At 38.1% G+C, this 26701-nt stretch overlaps 1 protein-coding gene across 2 annotated transcripts in view; it reads left to right on the forward strand.

Annotated features, from left to right (window-relative positions):
• SOX30 (SRY-box transcription factor 30) overlaps positions 1–26701 on the forward strand; it is a 1614116-nt gene that overhangs the window by 1507491 nt on the left and 79924 nt on the right. The window lies entirely within an intron of this gene.

A 26701-nucleotide genomic window follows, 5' to 3' on the forward strand; every position in this document is an offset into this window, starting at 1 on the left:
GTTACCTACCAGAAACCATGAAAGTGCTTTCTTCAAGGCGACATGCTTGTAGGGAAATGCACCTCAGACTTGATTTGGAGAAGTAAGAGATTTTAACAGATTTATGAAAAGAATCACATGGGTCCCAACAGGATTACAATTAGGTGATCCAGGGACTTCCAAGATGGCTGCACACTGATCAGCAGCATAACTTCAGCTTTCCTGGTGTGAAAACAGAAATTGACAAAAAGGAGTGCCGTTGAAAAAAAATATTTTTTTGTTTGGTAAAACTCGATTACCGCCTAGTAAATACACTATCTGGATGCCAGCAAAGAAGACATTTGGAAAACCTGACAGAACTCAACTAGAAAGAAAATATTGTCTGAGAAGGATTTTGCAGCTGTTTAGCAAAAAGCAGTTCAAGCTTCAACTTTGGTTCAAGAGATGGATTCCATAGGGTGAAGAGACTCCGCAGAGAAGGCCAGTAGACGTTTGTGTTTCTGTGTGAATTTCAGTAACTGGCCAGTAAGTGCCCTGCCTGGATGCCATGAAGAAAGAAATGTAGAGGACCTGAAGGAAAATCCGTTACAAAAGGTAAGGGAAAAAACACCGACTGGGAAGAGCACTGCAGCTGTTCACTGAAAAACAGTGCAAGCTCCATATATGACTTCCGGTAACCTAGAGGAAGGCATAAGACAACTGGACACAGTCCTTTTTAAAATTAACAAAACAAGAATGGAGTGTATCAACTCAAGCAACAAAAGGCAGGAAAAAATGGAAGAAGCTTAAAACAGATATTCAGATGAGGTGATACAACTGCAGAAATCAGAGGTCAAAATAAAGAAAAGGCTGGCTGAATAAGAGACTTCTCAATAGGAAAGGTTTAAAAAAATAATAGAATTATCAGAGAGAGCACATAGGGAAAACCTAATATTTTCAGCTGTACCAGAGAAGCTGAAAAGAGCAGACTGTATTAATTTTATGAAAGCATAAGTAAGCAACTGGACTGGTATTCCATAGTAGGAGTTGTTAATTGAAAGGGCAAGCACACCGTGTTTATGGTCCAAACCTGGCTATGAGAAAGTAACTTAGACGTTTGTAAAGATGCAATCCTACCAACAGAAGTAGTTGATTCTGACAAAACTATGGCAGAAGGACAAAGTACTAAAAGTGGGACACAACAGAGTACTTGTGGTGAATGACTACTCATCGTACACTAGGCAGAAGAGGAGTACATTTAGTCCACTATTCAAAGAATGTTGAGAACCAGGCTTGAGATTCAAACTGTTGCACCCAACTTTCTTCAAAATATTCTTCCCTGGAGGAACAAAATAATTTTTTGATGAAGTACATGCTGAGGAGGACATACAAAAGTTTGTCCAACAAAAAGTGAGCTGTGAAACAGAAGGACATTCTGCTTCTTGTTCTTCTGATAATAAAGACCACAGAGAGACTGTGCCAGTGAAGCCTTTTCTAAAGTTTCAACAGAAAATGCTGGAGAGAAGGAACGGAGCATGTGAGTTGACTGGAAGAATTGAGAGTGCATTGGAAATGAAGCAGAGACAGGATTTGGGAGATGGAGATGAACAGGAATAAAACCAGTAACTTGGAAATTGTGGGCTACAACGTAATAATTACATTTGTGAAATATGACGGAACAAAACAGTCTGGAAGTGTTGGACTTTTTTGGACTTGTGGGGGACTCTAAAGTATATGCCCTACTTCATGTCATTAATGTTCGAAAAAAAATACTTAGGAGAGGGGAAGGGGAGGGAGAACGTTAACTGTAAGTAAAGCAAGACTTTTTCTTAATAGTACTATTTTTGTATGATTTTCTTTGCATACTATAAAACAAAGTTTTGTCACCGTTTTAAGTGTAATGGGGATACATTTGTAAACAGGTGCTCCTGTTTTTTTTTTCCCTTCTTCTCTGTCCATCTTCTTCAGTTTTAAGAAATGTAGGCATTGCAATGTTAAAAAGTCTGGTTAAAAGACTATGGCAAAAGAAAAATGTATGTGTTTTTTTCTCATTCTTGCATGAGGGAATGACTGGATTAAGGCCCTTAGGTTGATCTAGTAACAAGTTTAAAGAGAAAGCAAGTAAATGCGAACCAGTATTGAATATTAAAGTTTTTTTCCAGAAAATAAATGTCTGCTTAGTAGCAATTTTGTATTTGGTCCTCGTGTCTCCATGGAGACAATCTGATAAAAATAAATTGGCTACAATCTGATAAAGAGAAATTGGCTAGATAGATACAACTAATTATTCCTTTGTGCCCTTCCATAGCAGGAAGACGTCATCCACAAACCTTTTGAAAAAAACAAGATATTCATTCTTATAACACAAAGAAAGAATTAGTTGTATTTGTAGAATTTTTACACTCGACCACAAACTTTTTGAGATTTGAAGTAAAATCATTATATGATGAGATTATTTTTTTAGATATAGTAATTTCTAAAGAAGATGTGTGTTTTAACTCTAAAATTCACAGAAAAGATGTACAGGTTATTAAATTATATACACCCAAAAAGTTTGCATCCTAGGCACATTTTTAAAGGTGTGGTAAAAGGCCAGCTTATGAGAGCCAGTAGACTCTCAGCACAAAAGAGACATTTAGGCTAGAAATTAATGGGATAGCAGATTGTTTTATAGAGAGAGGTTATAATAAAGTCATGGTAGACGAAATGAAGGACATAGTTAATGGGTTGAGGAATGATGTAGCCAAACCATATTCATGTGGCATGGTTGATAGTCCAATAGGTGCAATTAAGATAAATGCAATTATGAATAAATTGAACTATATGATAAAATACAATTGGCATACAGATTGTGTCCAACAAATTATTAAAAAGAATTGGACTATGTTCATGTCCAGTCAGGAAGTGACTGAGATAGTGGGTGCGCTGCCCCATTTTCTTTTTAAAAGAGAAAAAAATTTAAAACAGTACCTATGCTATAAGGATATAAGAGGAGACAACATGACACAGAAATCTGTTAAGAAGTTTGGTACTAAACCGTGTTATAATTGTACACATTGTGGGGATATTAACACGGATTTATATTTTTTACATCCAATTTGAATTTAGAGCTGCGGACACCTGTAACGCAGAGAATGTGGTATATTTTGCTAGCTGTGTTTGCTGCCAGTGTTTTTATATTGGTAAAACAAACAAATAATTAAAAGAAAGAATAAGTTCACATTGTTTGGACATTTGTAGGAATATACCCACTAATGCTCTAGCTAAGCATGTGGCAGCATCAGGTGCAGAGCATAAATTCCAGTTTAGAATCCTGCAAGTGATAAGTAAGAACAAAAATGGGAGAGATTTAGCAAATAAAACTGAATTGGCTGAGTACAAATGGATCAATTTTTTGTAGAGCAGACCATCCACCAGGTCTGAATATTACTAATAGTATAAAACCTATTTTAAAAGATTAAACATGATTTAATAAGAGTATGTGTTTTATGAGATCTTGTTTTAAGTAAGTTGTTACAACTGTCTTATAAGACATGGGGTACTTTAAAGTGATAATTGTCATTAGTAAGTCTGAATTTTGATTGGCTGTGCTGCTGTATATATGTATATGTTATGTCTGGATGATTTTATCAAACACTAAACAAGAGTTTTACTCGAAAGCTTTGTTGTTTGCTGATATTTATGCTGTTTACATCCTGACTACTATATTAAACTGTATATTAAACGGTGGATTTGGGCTGTGTATTTTTTAATACTTTGATTTTCATATTCTCTCCAATCCTTTGACTCATTGGGATACCTGTTGCCTTGTGCTGATTCCCAACCTACAGGCGCTTCATCTGACGGCTTGGTTTGTCCACTTCCAGTAATCCTAAAGCAGCCCAGGGTACTTTCTGCCTTTAAGAATATTATCCTGGCCTTTCAGAAGGCTTCTGCTAGAAAGATTTATGCCAGTAAGTGGAGATCGTTTTCAGTTTGGGCTAGGCAGCACAATCTCGATCCTGCTACGGCTTCCATTTCCAACTTCTTGCTTTTTTGTCTTTGCTGTTTCAAGACAAAGCTAGTTTCTTGACTATCAAAGTGCAGTTGGCTGCTATTTCCAACTTCCATGTTTACGAGTAACCTGCCTTCTCTTCTTGTTTGTGTAAAGCCTTCCTAAAAGGTATTTTTCTGCTCCGACCTCCTGTCAAGGATCCTTCCTCTCCTTGGGACCTTTCCTTTTTACTGAAATCTCTCACACAGAGCCTGTTCCAGCCTACTGCCACATGAGATATCAAATTCTTGTAATGGAGGATGCCCTTTCTTGTAGCCATAACATCAGCCAAAAGAGTTTTGGAGTTGCAGGCTCTTTCTATAAAACTGCCTTTCATGTTTTTTTTTTTTTTTTTATAAAGACATATGGCCCTTCAAACCAACCCTTCATTCATGCCTAAGGTTGCCACAGAAGCAAATTTAATTCCAGTCTTCTTTCCAAATTTCACTAATAAAGGGGAATATCTCTTGCATATGCTAGATGTACGTAGATAGTTCCAGTTCTTCTTAAATAGGACAAAGACTTTCTGTAGGTCAGACCAACTGTTTGTAATGTTTTCTCCTAACAGGAAGGATCAAACGGTGATCAAAGTAACTATCTCCCATTGGATTTTAATGTGCATTTCTTTTGCTTATTCATCTAAAGATTTATCCTTACTAGGGCCAATCAGAGCTCATTCCACTCGGTCTATGGCCACATCAGCTGCCTATCTTGCCTGCCATTCCATAGATGACATTTATACAGCAGCCACTTGGTCTTCTCCTCACACTTTTGTTACTCACTACAAACTTGACATTATTTCCAGGAGCAGGGTGTCTTTCAGCTCCACAGTTCTTTGGCATGTCCTTCCATCAGGCCGCCCAGGGTTTAGGGTAGCTGGGGACTGTCACCCAAGAGTGAGGAATAGTGACATGGATAACATCAGATAAAGAGTTATGTACTTAACCATAAATTGGCATTTGTGTTATCCTGTGTCACTATTCATCACTATCCCTCCGTCCATCCCGCGTCCTGTAGGATCTAGAAGATGTGGAGATGTCCTATTTGGTGATCAAGATCTACCTTAGCTGCTTTCTAGCTTAGGGCAAACTCAATCTGAGGGGTTAAAGGACAGCAAGGGATCATGGGAGTGGGAGGAGCTTGAGCCTAGAAGCAGTCTAAAAAGTTGTTGGCTCGGATCCAAGACCCAAGAGTGATGAATGGTGACATAGGATAACACAGATGCCAATTTATGGTACGTATGTAACTCTCTTTTATGTTTATAATGGCTAAAAGAATGGCAAAAGTGATGCCAACATTGATGGATCTGGATCAATGTGGTTTTGTGGAGGGAAAGCAAACATTTGACAGCATTAACAGAACATTGATGATTCAGAGAGAAGCAGAATGTAAGAAAATACCACTGTTGTTGTTGGGTCTTGATGCAGAGAAAGCATTTGCCAGAGTGAGCTAAGAATTTATGAGCAGGGCAATGGAAGCATTTGCATGCCCTGATAAAATTCTAAGGTTGATTCGGAGGATATATGAGGGATCAGAGGTGAAACTTAAAGTTGGTGGGATCCTCTCTGATAATTTCTGCTTGAGCAGAGGAACCAAGCAGAGGTGTCCTCTTTCTCCTTTGTTATTTGCATTATACTTAGAACCACTGGCAAAATACAGGACTCAAATTCAAGGATATACTTGGTATGGTAGCCAAGAAAAACTGGCTCTATTTGCAGATGATATTATTTTATACCTGAAAAAAAAACAGAAAAGAACATTGCACTGTTTTGGAACATTTTGAGACAGTTTCATATCTTTTCAGGACACAAAATTAATGAAGCTAAAACAAAAGCAATAGTGGTAAAGTATGTACCCACACACAAAGGTTCAGCAATATCTGTATTTATGGGGACATCATAAAATGAAAAATTTAGGAGTATGGATTAAAAATGATTCTGGTATGGTAGCTAAGTATATATGGGAAGAGACTAAACAAAATACAATACAAAAATTGAGAAATTGGAAGCCCTGTTATATGGATATGAATATATAAGATACAGTTACAATGTTATTAGTCCCTTTAGTCTTATACACAGGTCAGGCATATTTTATCAACCAGAGGAGAAGTTGTGGATAGCAGTTAATAAAGAGCTGAAGGATTGTATCTTTAAGGGGAAGACAGCAAGAGTCAAGTGGGATATGCTGATTCTTCCAGTAGAACGAGGCGGATTGGGATTGCCAGTATTTAAAAGCTATACAGTTAAGGCCGCTGTACATAGCACAAGCATAAACCTATTAATCAAAGTGGAAAGAGATGATGGTGAAAGGGGGAAGCTCAAGAAACAAGGAGAGACTGGCATTTTGGATGCAGATCTTTAAGGAGAATAACAATAATTATGCAGTATATTATATTCATAAAGTAGCAGAAAGTATTGTAAGATCTACACCAACACGGGAATGGAGAAAGGAGATTCTGTCAATAGGGATGATTGCAATTAGGGATACAGACAGCAGGCAAGAGGGGGCTGGAATTTATTGGAGAAAACTAACAAAGGAATCAAGATATTGGGAACAAATAACTAGAGAGGGAAAGGTAATAGAATGGGAAGATGCCAAGAATTTATTTGGACTGCAGTTTAGAGATTGCCTTCCCTATCAAGAATTGATATCCGTGTATAGGCAAAGAGAAAGAAATAGAGCGGTTCTACATGTAGAATATTACTATATTATTATTAGTAGAATTTAGAACAGAAGCTGCTGTTAAAAAAGAATAATTAGTAGAACATATAAAATACTGCATGATAACTATAAGAATCAATCAGAGGCGATTAGAAATTATTGGGAAGAGAGACTGGATAAGCAATTCACAATGAAACAACGGGGAATATGTGTATGAGTCCCAAATATGCAACAAAATCTAGAAGATTTAGTATTTTTTTTTTTTTTTGGAAATTGTTACATAGATATTTTTACCCCATGTAGACTCCAGAGAATTTTTCCTCAAGTAGACAGCAAATATTGGAGGTGTGTGTGAAGGGGAAGAAAGAGGTAACTAAGAACATATTTTCTGGGAGTGTAATGACTTGGCAGACTTTAGAGAGTCCATACAGACTACTTGTCAGAGATACTGTATGAGCAAATCTGTGTAACTAGGGGAACAATTTTTCTGAGCTGTGATACAGCATCAGAATTGCCTAGACATAGTAAGGCCTTGCTGAGTCGAATTATGGTGGCTGCCAAAAAAGCAATTACTAGAGAATGGAAATCAAAGTCTAAACCAACTGTACTAGAAGTGGTGAATGTAGTAACAGAGCTAAAACAACCAGAATTGGGATCCTTAAAAAAGGGTAGGAGCAAATTACATAGGAAAAATGGGAATTGTGGCAGCAAAGGAGAAGAATGAGTTTTAAAAGAAGGCAGCACTTGAATGAGTTATGTAATGTTTACTGACAATGATTAGGTAGATTATAAGTGATGTATATAATGTTTGCAGCTAGGATTGTGTCAGTATGGTTTGTGAGGTAAAATGCATGCAGCTGGGATTGTCATTATGGTCTGTTTTCATGTATATAAATGTATGATTTCCTATGCCATCAGTGATAATTTAATAAAAATGTTTCATGTTTAAATAAAAGAAGAGAGGAGGCAGGAAATGAATAATTTATGTAATGCTGCTTAAACTATATGATGTAGAACAATGTATGTGCTGTGTAATGTTTGTAAATGTGAACTTGTTAATATGGTTTGATTACTTTTATATAAATATGTTTGCCAATGTCACAAGTGATAATTCAATAATGACGTTTAACCAAAAAATAAATAAATAAATAAATTAGGTGATCCATACCAGGTTTAAAGAATCAGAGAACCAGAGGAAGGGTTAAGACAGCTAGGCACCCAGACTTCCAAGATGGCTGCACACTGATCAGCAGGTTGATTAGAGCTCTCCCAGTGTGAAAACAGAAACTTTGGAAACTGCCTTTGTACTCAATTATTTGGTTAGGTTGAAGCCAGTGTTGCCCATTTTCATCTGATTTAACTGTTGGGACTTGAATCTGGTCTCTGCACATTTAAACCTTCTGATCCAGGGCTCTGACTCCTCTCCTGCCCCTAATTTCCTTTCCTTTCTCAGAATACCTCAGATCTCATTTGTCCCCTGAACCAAACAGTTGTAAGGTCATTAATCTTCGTATTTACGATAAGTCTTGTTATTCTTATAGCCTTAGCTGGTGCTTTACACCTTTCCTTCCCTACCCAGTTTCCTTTTGGCAACTGTAGTCGCCATTTAAATTTAAATATATAGATGTATAGTTTTAGATAGTTGTTATCATAGTCTTTAGGTTTTAGTATTAAGATGAACTGTTGGGGTTAGTTATAGAGTAGCATTAAGATTTCTGTATAAATCTTTCTCAAAGTAGCGTTTATGGCTTAGTGTGTTATTTGACCTTATTTCCTACTTATAGTGTAGTCATATTTAGTTTGGCTTATTACTGTTGCTGTTCATTATGGCTGAAAAAAAAGTTTTAAAAAATATTCTAAATGTGGTCACACTCACTTTGTGTCTATTGATTTGGAAAATCACATTTGGACACAGACAGTGAAGCCTGTGGTTCTTTTGATCACAAGGCCCTTTAAAGTAGAGGGGACGAGTTAATTTTGAAGAGTTTTCTTCTAGCATAGCCAGGTTTCACAAGTACAACAGTGGCTTCTCCTTCTCCATCTGTATTTAAAGAGAAGGAAAATGAACTTTTGAAACAGGAAAGCCTACTACAGAGAGCAAGACTCCAGAGAAAGGGCTCAAGAAAGCCAAAAAAAAAGTCTCTTGACCCAGCAGTTTTCTTGGGTCTGGCTCCAAAATTACCAAAGTCTTTGGATCTGAAGCCATCCCAGATCTGTTCTCCTTCTCCACTCCATTTTCCCAGAGCCAGTTAGTCATTGACTTCATCTGCCGATACTCCAACTTCAGTCCCCCACTTTCTTTATTGCTGTTCTTTCTGGTCTGTCTGTTCTTTGAGGTGCCTTATTGATGCTGATGTTGATAGAATGAAGTGGAGGATCCTATGAAAGGAGATACAGTTGGGGGTCCTCTTGGTTCTTGTCTTCTCAGGTCAAGTCGAGTACAGTCCCAATGATCCCTCCACGAATGACTCTGTTGCACTTCCAACCTTCAGAACCGAAGCCCTAGGATCCGAGGATTCCAGGAGCACCTATGTCGATGCATTTTTCTGCTTCAACTCTGACTGTTCCCCAGTCTCTCTTGACTCCGACATTACCAGATCAGGATGAGAGTCTGAGCTAAAACATCAGGGCCAGTGCCCGATGGGACAGGTTGACTCCAAAACTTTTTGAGATATCCATCCCCTCAGATCCTCTGCTCTCAACAGTTTGGCTGTGATGTCAGAGTCAGGGCTTTGTTTGCTCTCTGTATCCCTCCATTAGAGAAATCTCCTCGACTCTGATTTCTGCTTCAGCTTTCAATGCTTTCCAGTGGGTTCTCTCCAAGCCGAGAGAGGAGGTGCCTCTTATCATATTCAGATCTGTTCTATGTATACTGATTTGGACTCTGGTCCTTCACGTTGACAGGGACAGGCAGTTGCCAAAAGCTTGTAGGGAGCTGTCTCATTGAGTTCCCAGTCTGATTCGGACCATTGCCAGAGGTTCCCCAGTGACATGTCCATAGGAAGCAGACTTGCAAATAGAAGCACTTAGATTCCTAACTGGAATCTGTCACAAAAGAAATGGATTTGGATACAAGGGAGGATTCCATTAGGTCCCCTTTGGAGATGTAACCTTTGGTAAAATCATAGACCTGATGAAGCAGAACGGAAGATGGTCCACCAACCAATCCACCTTCTCCAGAAGAATCTGTGTTCCTGAGGGCTTTTGGAGCTGGCTCTTCCACTCCCTGCGTGGTTCCACCTCCTGATATCCTCATTGTTTTAATGGTTCAGAGGACCTGGAAAGAGCCTGATACAGCAGAGCAAATTCCCCAAAAAACTGAGAAAACTTTGGCAGCACCAAAGGATAGAGATCACTGGAGTAAAGGTCCTCCTGTAGTTGCTATGGTCATAGTGGCAGCCACAAAGAAAGAGGTCTCCAAAGAGAATATGTCTGCCCAATATCCTAATAGGGAATGTAGGGCTTTGAACAGATTTGGCAAATGAACTTATGCTTCAGCAATGTTTTCTCTGAGAGTGCTGAACTATCTCACCTATATTACGTTTCCAAAGGGAATTGACCAAGGAGATCAGCAATTCACTTTCAAGTAATTTGCCAGTGGATATCCAGTACAATGTGGAATCCTAGCTGTCTACCTTAAACTCCCTGTCTGACATTTCCATGCATCTGCTTTCTAATGCAACTGATGAAATGGCTACAGCAGCAGGTACCAGCAGAGCTATATGCTGCCACACCTGGATGGGGTTGTATGATTTTGTAGAAGGCTTTATGTCCTTCCATAATGCCCCCTTTGATGGTTCCAATTTGTTTGGACCCAAGGTGAAGTAGACACCGGAAGCGAGTAGGACTGTATGTCCCTCTCTGCCTTGGGAATCTGCTTCTCTTCTCCTCAAAGGACCTTCTCCAGTAATCGCCAAGAAGGAAAGAAGATGCGGTTCAGAAAATCACGGGGTTTTAACCAAGATGCTTCCTTGGAGAAACCCTCCCATGGCAAAGGAGAAGGTAATTTTAATGGACGTCATCCTTGGGGGCAGAGATGGTCCACAAACCTAGGATTTTGCAATGTCTTCTCCAAGATATCCTTTCAGTGCTCCAGAGGGGTTGTGTGACTGCAGTATTATGGAGGCATTCAGAGGGGTGCTTTTCACTATACCCTGAAGCCAGTCGCATCATCACTTCAGACTCTTTGTTGTTGATACACTGTTCCTCTTCTCTCCCCTCCTCAAGCAAAAGCAAAGATTCCCTTATTGCCACCCCAAAAAATGGAATCCACAACAGCAGAAGTGAAAACGTTGTTGGAAGTAAGGGCCATCCAGCAGATCCCACAAGAACAGATAGGATTCGGAGTCTACTCCAGGTTCTTTTTACTCCCAAGGAAGACATGGGCACTAAGGCTTATTCTGGACTAAGTCCTCTAAATCAATTTGTGAAGCAGATAAAATTCCAGATGGTCATGGTTCAGTCCATTTTATCTCTACTCAGGAAGGACAACTGGATGTGATCAGTAGATCTCCAGTATGCCTAGTATCATATAAAAATAAACAGACAATCCAGTAGATTCCTTAGTTTCAGGCAATCACTTTCAATTCAAAGCTCTGACCTTTGGACTCACCATAACCCCTGGGTGTTTACCAAATACATGACAGTTGTAACAACCTATCTCAGACCGCAGGGGTTCCAGCTGTTTCCATACTTGAATGACTGGTTCCTAACCGCTCTGACTAAGGTTCTGTTAATCCAGCAGGAGTGCCATTTACTTCAGTTACTTCACTACTTGGGAGTCTGTAAACTTGACAAAGAGCAAACTGAGTCCACCTCAGTCCATAGAATTCATCGGCTGTTACCTGAACACCACAACTCAAATAGCCACCTTACCACAGCCCAGGATTCTTTCCATTCAGCAAGTAGCAAAAAAAATATTGTCTCATCTGTCATTCCCAGTGAAACTAATTCTTAAACTTCTAAGGCTCATGGGTTTTGCAGTCACGTTGACCCCTCATTTCAGATGAGAGTTCTTCAGTGGACCCTCTCAGTCCAATGGTCTCAACTTTATCAGCCCTTCAGCACCTCGGTTAGACTAACACTTGTATGCAGAACTCCCATCAGATGGTGGATCCCAAGCACAAAGTTGTTAGGACATCCATTCTGCCTTTCACCTCGAATTGCTGTGTTTACCACTGATGTTTCCCTTTCAGGGTGTGGGGACATTACAAAGGGAAGGCTGTTCAAGGTACTTGGACAACCATTAGAGACCAATCTTCACATTAACATACTGGAAATAAGAGCAGTCCTATTTGCATTGTAGGCTTTTCAAAACTCTCTGCCAGTAGGTGTGATTTCATTTCAGCTGGACAACATGTCGGTAGTCAGTGTATCAGCTAGCAGAGAGGAACCAGATCTTATCCTTTATGTCAAGAAGCCATGAGAGTGTGGCAGTGGGTGATGGCTTCCCATCACTTTCTTTTACAAATGCATATCCCAGGGATTTCAAGTGTAGCAGTGGACAGGTTAAGCAGACGCATTCTTCTGCCTAATGACTGGTCCCTCAATCAGTGGTGAATGAAGTCATCTTCTACTGAGGCCAACATTGCTGTGAACTGTTTGCTTCCTACCTAAACAACAAGTGTAGCAGTTACTTTGCCCTAATTCCTCAGGTCAGTCACTGAGGGACGCTCTGATCCACATTTGGCCCCTGGGCCTCATTTATGCCTTTCTGCTTTTAGCGTTGATCATGAGATTCATTCAGAAAGCCAGAAGTTGCAAGGTAAAATAATCCTCATTGCTGCATATTGGCCTCAGTAAGTTTGGTTGCATATCTTTGGTCTCACCTCCTACGTTCTCACTAGATGCTGGCTTACAGCCCAGATCTTCTATCCCATCCATCCAGGCATCCTCTCCTGGACCCAGAAACCTTAAAGTTTAACTGCTTGGTTCCACCAATTTTAACAATGGCCTGAGATGCCAGTTTTTTTGGGGAATGTAGTATCTATAAACAAAAACGCCACCACCTCCAGGCACAAATAAATCCGGTCCAGTCAAGATTGTAAAGAGTTTTAATCCACTCAAAAAAGATCCACGGGTGTGTGCAAAACACGCAACCAAGCAACAGCAATCAATAACACTTAGCAAAAAAAACATTTTCGTCTTTAACTTCATCAGTAATCACGTCCATTTTGAGAAACTAATAACTTATATACAAGCCTTAAAATTCAAACTATCCAATCAAAGTCAGTGATTTAAAAAAACAATTAGTGTTTAAAAACAAATACATGAATTACACAGTTTTGATTGATACATTTAAAAACTTAAATAATTTCTTATGTCCAGCAGTTCAGTACACTCTTTTTATAATTTGATTCCTTTGAATAGAAATATAAAATTAATGAATATACAATGCTTGTTAAAATGAATAAAATCAATACTAGCTATATGTTCTCTATCCATTGTAATCTAGTACATTGCGCCATCTAGTGACATGAATTGATATCACAGGCTTTTTCTAAAAACTTCTTGAATAAGTAAATAAATATATATAGAGAAATGCACTTAAAAACTTCCTAATGATAAAACTTTTCAAGTTTGATAAAATTTTAAAAATCATATTTATAAACTAAATAAAGTGAATCTAAAGATAGTTTAAAAACATCATGTTAGAGCTTTGCAGCTCTAAGTTTCAACACAGGCGCTATAGATACCATATCATTTAACCCTGGGCTCTTACTTGCATTCAGAAACAGTTGCCAGTATAATTCTCTATATTCAATCAAGGTTTCCCACATCCCTCCCCTGGGGTTAGTGGGCACAACCTCCAACACAAAAAATTGATAACTGGAAGTTGCACATTTCATGGAGTGTTTGCATAAAGCATTTTTCTCATTTCTCACTCTAACATCATACAAGTGCTCATAAATTATTTGTTTGAGCTTTCTCTCACTTTTTCCAATATAAAATGAGGTACATTCTTTGCAAACTGCTATGTATATAATACCCTTTGTATCACAGTTGGCAAAACTATTTAAATATAGTGTTTTATTCCTAGCCTGTAAGAATATAGAATGACCGGTAATCAAGTGTTCACAATAGTTACACTTGCCACACTTGAATAACCCTTTCTTTGATCTGACATTGTTGTTGTTTACATTATTATTATAACCACTCTCCAAGATATTCTTAATGTTCTTTCCTTTACGGTATGTAAAGGTTAACTCTTTGTCAAAAATATAACTCAAATCAGATATTTCTGAAAAGGCTTTCCACTCATTTGTAAAAATATTCTTTATAAAACCTGAGTGTTCATTGAATGTGGTTATAAGTCCTGCACTATGTTGATCGGCAGATGGTTTATTCTGACTTAACACATCTAGACTCAATTTCTTTCCTAAAATGGGGGCAAAAGGGCCCTTTCTCTTGTTATTCACTTCTTCCACTATCTTATCGAAAAATTCAAGTGAATAACCTCTATTAGTGAAAAGGTCCCTCAAAAAATCAACCCCCTCTTGGTATAAGCTGTCATCTGATGTCATTCTACTTAGACGGACAAGCTGTCCTTTCACTACCCCCTTCTTTTGATGTGGGGGGTGACAACTAGAAAAATGTAAATAGGAATTAGTGAAAGTTTCCTTTCTATGTATACATGATATAAAATTTTCATTGTTTTTCTTTATACAAACATCCAAATACTTTAACTCAAGGTGATCAAAATTATAGGTGAACCTCAAAAAACTGGTAGTACTGTTAAGATATTCTAAAAGCTCAAAAAATTCTTTTTGACTACCCTTCCAGAAAAAACAAAGGTCGTCAAGAAACCTAGTGTACAGGACCCAATGCTCACTAAAAGGAGAGTTAAGCAGGAATTTTTCTTCCCAGTTTGCCATGATGATAATAGCGTATGTTGGGGCGCAATGTGCCCCCATTGCCACACCTTTTTCCTGCTTAAAATACTGTCCTTGGAAATAAATGTAATTATTTTTTAATACAATTTCCATCAGGGTCAAGGTGTTCCTAAAGTCAGTCTAGGTTAACTTTTTACTAGAAATTAATACTTCCTCAAACCAATGTAACCCTACATCATGCGGGATGCAACCAAAAAGGTCTACCACATCCATTGTACCAAAATTTAGATTGTCATGGTATAAAGGCGGCTCCACTTTCCTTAAAAGGTCCCAAGAATCTTTTAAAATATTGTCTTTGCCTTCTAAAATATTTTTAACTTTCTGGTCCACAAATTTAGCTAAGGGGGCCGTCATTGAGCCCTCAGCTGACACAATTGGTCTAAGAGGTGGATCTGATGCATTTTTATGCACCTTTGGTATACCAAAGATGCATGGAACTTTTGGCTTATCAACTGTTAAATATTTATGTGTGTCTTTGTCAAGTGACCCTTCTAAGAACATGTCATAAAGCAAAGCCTGTATCTTTTTGTAAGCTATGTTCACTTCATTGATGGACACCCTGGAATATTTGTCCACATCATTGAGTATGGTCATCATCTTTCCTTCATATTGAATCGCCTCCATTAACACAACGCCGCCCCCCCCTTGTCGGGCTTCATTACCCTTAAATCACGATTGTTACTAACATCTTTTAAAATGCTTGTTTCAGCTTTAGTTAAATTGAAATGTGTGTGCTTAGTAGCCAGTTGCTTTCTAATTTCTTTTTCTACTTTAAGCTCAAAATTTTTGAGCTGAGTGTGTATAGGAGGGTTGAAGGTGCTCCTACGCTTTAGATTTGCATTATCAAAATCAGTTGATTTGCCATTAAAAAATATCTCTAAATTCTTTTTCCTAATAAAAAGTTTTGTGTCAACCATCAATTTGAACATGTCTACTTTTTGTTTGGGGATGAAGGTGAAGCCTTTGGAAAATAAGCCGAACCAAGTTTTGTCAATTTCCACACTAGAGTAGTTAAAAATATTGAAACCATTGTAAGAACAGGTATTCTTAGAATTGACAATAACATCGGCTAATTCCAATCCTGTTTTCTTCTCACAGGTGGCCTCATCCCCCCTCCCCTGTAGTTTTTTGAGTTGTAAACTACCCTATCTTGGTTTTTTAACCTCTCAGATCTTCTAAGGTCAGGGTTTTCATCCGCAGTTGTAGGGTGTTCTAAAAATTCCACATCTTCTGTATCGTCCCATTCTGACTCATTGACCTGTTCCCTAGTCCAATTACCAAATGTTTGCCTAAATATTCTTTTAGGCTTAGGGTAATGAGTCTTGTTTCTGTATTCATCTAAGTCCCTCTTAACCTTGCCAATCTTTCTTTCTTGTATCTCTTTACATTTTGCTTCAACATTCTTAAATAACCTCTGATATTTAGTTTTCTCAGCTTCTATAGAAAACATTAAGTCATTGAGAATGCATTTATTAATCTTGTCTATGTCACAGTTTAACTTTTCCATTAAAGCTTCGTTATTTTTAAAGATTGCTATCCCATTTTTAATGATGCTATCCCATCCATCCAGGCATCCTCTCCTGGACCCAGAAACCTTAAAGTTAACTGCTTGGTTCCACCAATTTTAACAATGGCCTGAGATGCCAGTTTTTTTTGGGGAATGTAGTATCTATCCTTATGGCTTCACAGAAGTCTAGCACCAAGAAATTATATTGAAGTAAATGGAAAGGAATTTCTTACGGACTTTGTAAAATATTTGGACCATTTTTCTGCACCCCTTCCTTCCATTTTAGAATTTTTGTCAGATTGTTCAAAACAGTTCTAGCATTTCCACTATCCAAGTACAGCTTGCAGCCCTTTCTAATGTTTACATATGTCACAGTGAGCTTGTTAAGGTCTCTAAGGTCTTTCTTAGACAGACTTTCCTTCTTCGACCTACTATAAGGGACCCAGTTCCTCAATGGGATATTACAGTGATGCTTAAAGTTCTTACACAGCCTTATTTTGAACCAGCAGCTTCTGTAGACTTAAGCTTTTAACTTGATCTTTTTGGTGGCAGTTACTTCTGCAAAGAGAATTTCAGAGTTACAGGCCTTTTCATGTAAACCGCCATAAAGACTGGGTTTTTCTAAAACTAAATCCCTCATTTATTACAAAGGTAGTGCCTGAATCCAATATAAACCAGTCTATCAATCTACCAGTTTTCTTTCTGAAGTTTTCAAATAAGAGAGAATACATATTGCATTTGTTTGATGTTCTCAGACAACTTTGGTTCTGTCTACATAGAACTAAAGATTTCAGGAAGTTCGATCAGCTGTTTGTTGCATTATCCAAAGCTCAACTGGGATATGGTTTTTCCAAGGTCACTCCTTCAAGATGGCTCTCAAATTGTATTACATTTTTTATGACAAATTAGATTTATCATTAACTAAGAAACCCATAGCTCATTCGACAAGGGCACTGGAGAAAATGCATACAGTCAGATGACAAAAGGGTGGAAATAATAGATAAAAGCTTTAGGTAACTATTCAAATGAGTTGATAAAACTGCTTAAATCAGAGGTTGAAATGAAGGAAGAAATGGCTCACCCAGTAAAAAGTGAGCCAGCAAACTGAAGGAAATTCTGCTTCTCATTCTTTTTACAGTGGCACAGGCTACAGCCCATAGACAGTACTTGTCAATAAGCTCTTTTCTACTCCAAATTGGCTGAGTGACATGAAAGCTCAGGAGGTGAATAGAAGAAACAGGAGTACCTTGAACTTGAATCAGAGACCAGGGTTGGGTGGTTGAGATGCTGAAAAAGAAGGCCAAGAAGAATGTCAAAGTAGGGAATAAATGAATGAACTGTAAAGTGTCATTTCCATGAGTGGAGGAGCTCCCTGGTCAGCCTCTTTAAGAAGCTGAGGTCCCTTATAAGATCCTCCAAAGCTAGCTATGAAAACAAAATAGTCACTGATTCTAAGGGCAACCACAAAGGATTCTATAGCTATGCCAAGAATCTCAATGGCAACACCCAGATCTGCTCTGAGTTACAGCACAACGGCATGAAAATTACAGAACCAACTGATATTGCCAACATCCTGGTAGATAGGTTCAGTGCTAATTTTACCCCCCTCTCACCCCTAAAGAGCCCATATCTGTACAGGAAGAATGCGGAGTCCCTGTAATCACATCTATGCAAGTAAAAGCTGCACTCTCTAAAACCAAAAACGCAGCATCCATGGGACTGGACAACATCCCAGGCTGCGTTTTACATGAACTTCAGAATGAACTGGCTCCCCACCTAAGCACCATGTTCAGTCATAGACTCACATCAGACTTTGTGCCCACTGAATGGCGCACAGCAACCGTTATCCCACTCCACAAAGGGGGAACCACCACCGATCCTGGGAACTATCGCCCTATTAGCCTGACTAGCCTGGTCTGCAAGGCCATGGAACGTATTATCATGGACCTCATAAACAAAGACATTGGTAACCTCCAAACTCTGGACCCCACCCAGTTCGGGTTTGTGAAAGGCAGATCATGCCTTCTGAACCTGATCAACTTCTTTGAGGCAGTCACCAAAACCGTAGACGAGGGTAAGGTGGTTCACACAGCTTATCTTGACCGCGCCAAGGCTTTCGACACCATCCCCCATTCTGGAATTATAGCTAAACTCACTAAACTAGGTATAAATCCCTGCGTCACAAGATAGGTTGCCAGCTGGCTCACTGACAGAACCTACACTGTACAAGTTGCAGACTCCAAATCTGACTTCAAACCAGTGACAAGTGGAGTATCACACCGTTTAGTCCTGGGACCTCTCCTGTTTGGTATCTACTTCTCTGAAGTACAGGCTAACACAGAAGGCCTCTGGCTAACTAAGTTCACAGATGACTGCAAACTAGGAACCATAGTCAAGTCCCCAAATGATGTGGACATCCTACAGAAGGGCCTCACTGAGACAGATGCCTGGTGTCAGAGGCATGGCCTCAAGCCCAGTGCCAAAAAGTGCATTGTCATCCCCTTTGGTAAAAACTCTGTACCCATGAACTACCACATAAACGGCAGTCTACTTAATGCCGAATGTGTGTTGAGACCTTGGGACCCAGGTGGACAGTAGTCTCTCCTTTGATAATCACATCGCCACAGTAGTCAAGAAATCCTTCTGTATGGCACATCTCATCACAAAAGTGTTCTCATCCAGGAAAAAAGAGGTCATTGTTCCCCTCTACTCGGCTCTCATTAGACCCATTATGGAGTACAACGCCCCTTTTGGAATGTACCTCACAAACATCTGCAGCAGCTGGAAAGGCCACAGAAGCACCTCACAAAGAGGATTACTGGCCTCAAACAGATGCCCTACACTGACCATCTCAAAAAACTCCAGCTTTACTCTGTAGCATATCGCCTACTCCGAGGAGATCTCTGCCTAACATATAAAGCTATGTTAAACCCAGAGCTGTTGGACATGCTGCACCTAAAGAAATCCCAATCCCACCGAGCTACACACTCTAGGGACCTAAGCCTTGTCACCACAATAAACAGGACATGTTGGAGGGATAGATTCCCGTCCCAGAGACTTCCTATACTCTGGAACAAGCTACCCATCTATGTCAAGCAAAATTCCTCATTAGCACGCTTCAAGAAAAATCTTGATGAGTGGATGGGAAATAGGAAATACATCCCGAGGATCACTTCTGTGGCTCTGCTCGACAGGGGCACAGGAAATTAACTTTCTTGGGTGGCATAAGCCAAGGGAACCTTGTTGGCTAGGCTTACTTAAGCCCTTGGGCCAATAGCCTAGTACCTACCTATGAACCCATGCAATTTGGGCACTAGAACTGTGCTTCTGCAAGAAGTAGAAAAAAGGCTGGGACTTTGTAGACTGTGTTAAATTGGTGGGAAAACTTTAAAGTAGAATTCCCACATAGATAATGAAGAGACTGAAGATGTAATGGTAAGTAACAAAAAGTTAATTTTTCCTTAATATGTGTATAATAAATTTCTTGAAGTCAAGTTCATGTTAACACTATAAAACAGTTCTGTAAAGTATGCAGAGGTATGAGGTATGAAGTAGTCTTATCAGTGTCTGCTATTAATGACAGTTATGTTAAACTGTAATGTATCTAGGGTTTAAACTGTAACAAGATATAGGCTGGATATCAGCAGTATAATTTTGTGGTCTTGGAATGCCAAGGGGAAGAGATTGAATTGAATTGCTTATATGTTGCATTGAATTATGATGGTTCCCCTGGTGTTATGCATACAGCTGGGAGTGTACATTAAAATAATATAAAAATATATGTTTCTAGCATTTGAAATGAGCTGTGTCATGCAAATTCAGAATACTCCCTGGTCTGTGTAGTTACAGATGAACTGTCTGCAGGTACAGGCAATCAGGAAATGACTGAGGCATCTGTATGGCAGTACATTAAAACTAGTACTTAAAGGAAAAATAACAAGCAGTTTAGTGAAAATAAATGAACTCTGATACATTGAAGAGAATACAAGCAGATGCATTCCTAGTAACATTAATGAATTCAGTAAAAATCACAACAATGCAAAATATATTCAGTTAATGATAGCCAGAGCATTCTTTCTTATGGCCAAAAATCAGTTAACTGAGAACTGCCAAGTTGTTTTTCGTATCTGGAAGGGAAGTTGAAATAGAACAAGAATGGATGGTGTATATGCAAGATGGAACACAGGCTCTAACATGCATTTTCAGCTTGATACATTTTAACTTTAGAATGGGTAAAGCCTGTGGATGTAGTTGCCTATTTGGGACATCTGCCCATATATGGTGGGATATTTTCCCTTTCTGGGAAGTGTGTATAATTGTGTGTGTTCTCGGAGTTAAAAGTGGTTATAGGTTAAAATGAAAATGTACATAGGTTTTTGTTTCTCAACTGTTTTCATTGAAATGAAGAGTCTGGGGAAATGTGACATGGATCCAAATAGAGACAAGAAGTTGCAATTGCGTATAAATCAGCCTGCCAAACATTAATCTCTGCATGTAAGTTGCAAGCTGGAAACATATATTTAAAAAACTGTAATGTAGAATATGTAAAAGTAATAACATCTTGTCAGAATGACTGTCTAATCAGTCATTTCATAGAATGTGAATGGCATTGTTAACGTGGACAAGAAGTGAAGATACTGAATTATATTAAGATGTGCAGGCTAGAAATAGAAATGTTTTCAAGAGACAAAGATGAGCTTGTGAATTTGGCAAGGAAAGAATTTAGAATGGTTGTTCACCAAAGTATCAGGAACAAAGAAAAAAAGGGTAACAATTCTAATTGCAACAGAAATTGAGAGGAAAAGAAAGAAAACAATGGTACATTTGTTGGTAATAAGGGGTTGTTGGCAAGGAGGGCAAATTACCTTGGCACATATTTATATTCCACCTAAAACTACTATTAAAGAACTTAAGACAGTCATGGAGAGAGGTAACTAGCTACCAGCAAGGAATATTATTCACTGGTGGGGACTTGATATAGAATAGTGAAAATGTATCAGTGGACCTAGGAAGGAAGATAAAACAAAGGAGAGTAGATTTCTGAGGAAGTATATGAAAATATTTGGGATGGAAGCAGGGTTGCCAGATTTCCAATGGGCCAGATCGGGACAAAATAAAAAAAAGGTCTTTCACACTAAGTGAAGACCAAAAAAAAAAAAAAAAAAAAGCAGGAGCATGGATATTTAAATGAAAGCTTTGAAGCACAGCCAAAAACTATTTCAGATCATGTGCCAATAAAGACTAAGATAACAATACAGGGTAATCAAGTAAAAATGAGACACTGATGCTTTCCTACTTGCCTATTAGAAATAGAGGAATTTAAGGACTGAATAGTGGGAACAATTCAAGAGTTCTTTAGAAAGATGCAGATTTGTTCAGAAAGGATAGCTGAGGAGTGGGATAAAATGAAAATGAAATTTAAAAAAATGGTACAAATGGGGAAAAAGATATATGAGAAAGAAGTAATTCAAATTTAGAGGGATTATCAAAGATTAAAGTATTGCAAATGAAGGGGAATTTGATAGAATAAGAATAGCAACTGATGAGTGCTAAAGGGAAAATAAGGGAGCATTTGGATATTATATGTGATTTTAGAAAGTTTGCTTTCAAGCAAGTATTTTTTAACAACGGCTATTAGGAAAATGACTTGGGCAATAGAAAATAGAAAGGGATGTTGCCACACTTCAGGAGCCTGTGACTAGAAAAATAATCGGAGACCCTATAGCGGTATTAGAGATATTTCGGAAATTCTGTGAAAATCTGTATATAACAGAGGAATGTGGAACTCAGGAAGGCACACACATGAAAATTTTTATGGAGACGTAAATATGCCAAAGTTAGAGAAAGATGAAGCTCAAAAATTAATAGCTAAAACAGGAGAGGCGACATTAAAAATAGTGATTTATAATCAATCAGCAGGGAAGTCCCCAGGATCAGATGGTATTCCTATGGCATTTTGGAAGTTAGAAGGAAAGAAAGTGATAAAGAACTGGAAGGTTATGTCTAATGATATTGTAAAAGGAGGGACAGTACCAACATCTTGGAAGAAGCCTGTGGTGGTTGTACAACCCAGAGAGGGCAAAGGCCCTTTTCTTATTGACCAATTTCAGTTTTGAACTGTGATTAGAAAGTGTTAGTCTGTATTAGCTAAGAGAATGGCTAAGGTGTTGCTAAAACAGACAGATATGAACCAATGTGGTTTTGTGGAGTGGTGGAAAAATTTGCCAACATTAACAGAACGATGATGATGCAGAGGGAAACAGAGTGCCAGGAGCCCCCCACTACTGTTAGTGGGTCTTGATACAGATAAGGCATTCAATGGAATTAGTTTGGATTTCAAGAGTAGGGCAATGTCAGTGTTTGTGTTTCCAGATAGAATAATGAGATTAATTAGGTAGATAAATGAAGGATCAGAGGCAGGAATCAACATGGGAAGGTTCCTCTCGGACATGTTCTGTTTGAACCAAGGAACCAGACAGGGGTGTTTTCTTTCCCTTTTGTTATATGTCTTATACTTTGAGCCATTGGCAAAGAAAATAAAGGACACACAAATTCATGGATATAACTGGAAAGGTACTAAGGAAAAATTAGCCATGTATGCAGATGATATTATTTTCACTTAAATCTAGAATCCAGAAAGGGATATTTCAGTATTGTAGAACATTTTGAGAAAATGTTATGTTTTTTTCACAATATAAACTAATTGAAGATAAAGGCTATACAATAAACTATGTTCTTACACATGATTTGGTTTAACAATACCCAGATTTATGAGGAGATGTTAAGATTAAGTATTTAGATGTTTGAATGAAAAAGATTCTATTACGGCAGCTTTGGATATAATGGAAGAAACTAAAAAAAATAATAATACAAAAAATGAAAAGTTACAAGCTGTTGACTATGCATGTAGATAGTAAGGTACAAGCAGTTAAAATGTTTCCATTTCCTTTAATACTACCTACAGGTCAGGCATATTTTTATCAACCAAAGGAGAGGCTGTGGACCATAATCAATAATGAATTGAGGGAATTTATTTAGGAGGGAAAATGCAGAGAGTTAAAAAAGGGATAAGTTGTTTTGCCACACATATCAAGGTGGTTTAGGATGATCAGATTTGAATGGATTCTGCACGTTTAAGTTTCATATACATAACATAAGCAGAAAGAAATGATGTTGAAACGGTGGGGGGCACAAAATAAGGAGTTAGAGTAGGATTTTGGATGCAAGCCCTTAAGGAAAACAATTACAACCTTACAGAATATTACATTTACAAAATAGCAGGAAGTATTTTGCGAACTAAGCCAACATGGGAATGGAGAAAGATTTCTCAGATAGGATTGACTGCAAGTAAGGGCTAAAGGGAGCTGGAATTTATTGAAGATAATAGCAAAGGAACCAGTGTACTGAGTGCAAATAAGCAAGTACAGAAAAGTCATAGAGAGGGATGAAGCCAATCAGAAGTTTGAACTGCTGGTTGGTGAAGAGAGTATAGTTAAAATAAAAGGGATAGGGGAGTGTTAAATGAAAGACCAGCTCCTGTTGACTTTATAGCTGAGTCTAGAACAGAAGCTGCAGTTAAAAAAACAGATAATTAGTAGAGCATAAATAATAATACATGATAAGTATAAAATGTATTTATTTATTTATTTATTTACATTTGATAATTGGGTAATGTCTGGCTGGGCAAGAAACCCGTTTTCAGCAGCGACCCGGGGGAAAAAGCTCCCAAGAGAAGTTACAATACTTGAATAGCATACATAAAGTAGGTTACAAAATGATTAAAACATATGACTATAGTACAATAGACAAAATATAAACAAAGTTGAAAAAACAGTAAAAGAGTTCAAATGTTTAGGTCATCATCCCAATTTAAAATAGCAAAAGACAGAAATATGCACAAAGTTGCAATACAGTAAAAGAGTAAAACATTGGAACAACATCTCAAGTCATAGTATTGCAATTTTTTTTTTTTTTTTAATTTTTTTTTTGCTATTCATAGGCAGGTTGAGAGTGGAGAGTAATCTTAAAGTGGAGATGGAGGAACAGAGTGGGAATTGCTTAGCCAGAGGAGGTGCAGGGGCATAACCAGTGATTTGAAAAGTATTCTGTTAGGAATTGTTTGAAGTTGTGTGGATCAGGAGTAGATAGAAGGTGCTGGGGAAGAGAATTCCAGGCTTTGGTTGTAGTGTGAGAATACAGTGAGTCACTATGAGCATTGTTGTTTTTGTTAACCTTGAGCAGTATTTTATATGCTGATCTCAGTGAGGTAAGGTTAGAATAGGGTTGAACAAGCTCAGATAGGGCTGGGCAGTAGTCAGGCTTATGAATAAGAGAGTGCGCTACTATTAACTGGTTGAGGATGAGTAAGTTAGGGATTTCAGTCCATTTCAGTTACTGTAGGGCAGTACAATGATGAGATCTATAGGGGAGGTTTGCAGCAAATTTAGCTGTTTTATAACAAGATTCAAAGTTATTCAAGTCTGATTTACAAAGGTTTGTAAAAATGTGTAAGCAGTAGAGAAGGGTGGATAGGAGTTGAGTCCTAGCTGTAGTTATTCTGGCATGATTGGTTAGAAATGGTGCAGTGCAGCAAGTTTTGTGTGTACTTTTTTTGATTGTTAGAGCAATATGTCCATCAAATCTTAAGCTGCTCTCTAGGGTAACACCGAGGAGTTTAGTGTGTTCAACGGGTTCAATTGTAGTGCTTTTGGAGGCAGAGATAGAGAGATGTGTTGCTGTGCGTTTTTTTGAGGAATTGGAGAATACCATAAATTTGATTTTGTTAGGGTTTAAAATGAGTTGGTGGTCTGATAGGTATTTTTCGATGCTATGAAAGGCAGCCTGAGTTTTTTCTTGGATTTCATTTAAGGTGGGGGCAGAGCAGATAAGGGAAGCATCATCTGCATATTGAATGATGGTGGCAGGTTTAGCGGAATAAAGATAATTTGTAAAAATAATAAAGAGAAGTGGGCCCAGGAGAGAGCCATGTGAGACACCAACACTAATTGGTAATAGGGATAAAAGTTTACCACCCATAAGGTGTCTTGTTTACAGTTAGAGAGATAGCTGTAAAACCAGCATAAGGTTTCAAAGCTGAAATTAAGAGCGGCAAGTTTGTTGAGGAGAATTTGATGAGTTACTGTGTCAAATGCTTTTAACATATCAAGGAAGGTGGCAGAGACAAGGCGGTTTCTGTTTTTGTGGCGGTTTACAGTAAAGAGGTTAGAAAAGACTAGAAAATGAGAATGAAATGACAATATGCAAAGGAACAGTAGAAGGCTATTTGTATGGCTCCCAAGTATGCAGCAAAATCTAGAAGTTTTAAGATTTTTACATGGAAGCGTATGCATAGGTATTTTTGTACCCCAAGTAGACTTCAGAGAATTTTTGCAGAGGTAGACAGCAGTTGTTTGAACTGTGATGGGAAAGAGAGGGGTACTTTGAAACTTTTGGTTTTGGAATGTAACCAAGTGGTAGATTTTAAAAATTCCCCACAAGGTACATTGTCAGAAATATCGGGGGAGAAAATCATTGTAACTAAGTAAATGATTATTTTGAGCAGAGAAAAGTAAATAAGAGTGTCCTTGACATAGTAAGGCCCAAGTAAGTTTAATGCTGTTGGCTGCCCAAGATAATAAAAAATTACTAAAAACTGGAAATCAGAAGCTAAACCAACCATAACAATTACTGTATGTTTCAAGTGGTATAAAAGAATTGGAGGTGAGATCCTTAGAAAATGGAAGGAACATACTGTGTAGAAACGAATGGAAACTGTGGTTACAATGCATGCAGAATAATGTTCAGAAAGAACTGAAATTTTAGAGAAAGGACTCTAGCAATCCAAATAATCTTAAATTGAACAATAATACTTAAGAAATAAGCTATGTATGTATAATGCATGAAAAGGAAAAAAATATTTAATAGTTTGTTCGTATTTTTATTACCCATCTCACTGTGTAATATCTGAAGTTAGTAAAAGTTAAAAAAAAAAAAAAAAAAAAAGACAACTGGGGACCCATGTTGACTGATACTATTCAGCAAAATGAATAATATCAAGGGGCCTATATCAGGATTAAAGAAACCAGGTGGCCCTTAGCAGAATGGATAGCATCTGTGTCCAAAGTAAGTTTGGGAGTCAGAGTAGGTAAGTAGAAAATTGTCTGCAAACACACAGAAGAATTGAAGACATTATTCAACTGCTTAACTAACTGCCAAAAATGATCATTGTTCATCAGTAGATCAGTGTTGCAGTAGCATAAGCAGTATGGGACGCCCTGCCAAGGATCAGACTAGCCAGTCAGTTTCCAAAGCTTTAGGGCACATTTCACAAGCCCTAACCACTGTACAGCTCAAGCAGAGCAGTATAAAATCAGTGGGTAAGGCACCAAAAGTTCATAACTTTCTTGCCATTGAAATGTACTCTTCCCTGTGGGCTTCTAATGAATGACAGTTGACTAGTACTTCACCAAGGCTGGGCAAAGAAGTACTGTGTTGAGGAATCTCTTCCACTTCATCACTGTTCTTTTCTGTCAAATGTTTGGTAAAGGCTAGAACTGTATTTTTAGTAGTTGTTACTAAAAAAATTTTTACTTTAAATCTGACATTTTTTTGGTCATGGCTTTTGTGAGAAAAAGTTTATTTTTTTGATTA

This window comes from Protopterus annectens, chromosome 4.part0, assembly GCF_019279795.1.
Source record: "Protopterus annectens isolate FY-2018-M chromosome 4.part0, PAN1.0, whole genome shotgun sequence".
Lineage (NCBI taxonomy): Eukaryota > Metazoa > Chordata > Ceratodontiformes > Protopteridae > Protopterus > Protopterus annectens.